The sequence below is a fragment of the Chinchilla lanigera genome, unplaced genomic scaffold (genome assembly GCF_000276665.1).
Source record: "Chinchilla lanigera isolate Chin_1 unplaced genomic scaffold, ChiLan1.0 scaffold00032, whole genome shotgun sequence".
Taxonomy (NCBI): domain Eukaryota; kingdom Metazoa; phylum Chordata; class Mammalia; order Rodentia; family Chinchillidae; genus Chinchilla; species Chinchilla lanigera.
In genome coordinates this window covers 8,744,124-8,745,648 of record NW_004955433.1, presented here as the reverse complement: position 1 = coordinate 8,745,648, position 1,525 = coordinate 8,744,124, and positions in this window count along the sequence as shown.

The following is a 1,525-nucleotide window of genomic DNA, read 5'->3' as shown; positions in this document are numbered from 1 at the left end:
ATCTTATGAAATAAAGACTAGAAAATCTTTGGTGCTAGTACAAACTTGATGCACTGTTTAAGGGACCCCCAAGTCCTTGGTCATCTAGAAGCTCTGTTACTGTGGGGTTCTCAGGTGACACGTGGGGTGTGGGGAAGGCCTTTAAACACAGCTCCTTGTTTTCCATTTTCTGTCAGTCCTGCTGGGTTGAGGGGAGAGGTCCCACTTTGGTGCTCACCAGGCTTGGACACAGCCTACTTTATTCGGCCTCGCAGCGGTACCTAGACAGCACTTACCAGCACTGTTTTGTTTGCATTAAATTTATTTGATGAATTCCTATTCTTCCAAGCAAGTGACAATGTTTTCCATTTAAGGTGGAAATGAGCCTCTTTCAACATAAATGCTGTTTTTGAAAGCACCTATATTGGGGTCTGTTTTAGATGTGAAGACTCATTGAAAGAAAAAATAGTGCAAATAACCAGCATTGACATAGTGCTTACAATGTGTGGACCTTCACAGACAAATCTCACCTACACGGTGTTAACTGTTATTACCCCTAATTCAAAGATGAAGACAGTGGGGGCTGGGGATTTAGCTCAGTGGCAAAGCGCCTGCCTGGAAAGCACAAGGTCGTGAGTTCAATTCCTGTACCGGAAGAAAAAAAAAATGAAGACAGTGAGGCACAGAAAGATGAATTAACCTATCCAGATAGTGACAGCAGGGCTGGCCACAGAGGTCATGTCCTGACCGTTCAGACTGGCCTGCAAGGATGGACGCCCCATCTTGTGTGTCACAGTGAAAAGCTGGAACCCTAAATGCCCAACAGCAGGGACCAAGCAGAGCAGCTGGAAAACTCAACCCAACCCACCTTCACCTGTCCCACACATCCCACCCAGGAGCAAATGCTCAGAACAACCCCAGGGGCAGCCACTCCTTACCTGACCCACCATGGCCACCTGGGGTCCTACTGTTCATCTCCTCTCACCTGGGTGTCCACAAGAGCTGCTGGCCATTCTCCATGATTCCTGCTGCAGGCCTGCTTCTGTACAGCAGCCAGAGTAAGCCTCTTTCAAAAAGTCAAATTACTTCACCCTTAGGTTGGTGACTCCCGCATCACTCAGTAAAAGCCGGCATCCTTGAAAGCATTCTTTCTGACTTCACCACCATCACTCCCACTACCACTACCACCAGCCTCCCCTCCCTCCCTTTGCTCCAGCCACCTTGGCCTCCTGCTGTCCCTGAAATAGGACAAGCCTTCTGCCACCTCCGGGTCCCTGCACTTGCTGTTCCCTCCACTTGGAATGCTCTTCCTTTAGAAACCTAGCCAGCTCCTTCCTTCCCTTTCCTGTCTTTGCTTACATGTGATTTTTCCAGGGATTGTCCTGCACACAACTGTAACACTCGCATCCCTTGCCGTGCTCCCTTTGTACTTTCCTGCATAGGACTTATCTCTGCACAACATGCTATATATTCTATATAGTCTCTCACCCAAGGGAACATGAGCTGTAAAGGAATAGGAATCTGCTGCCTTGTTCCCTGGTGCAGG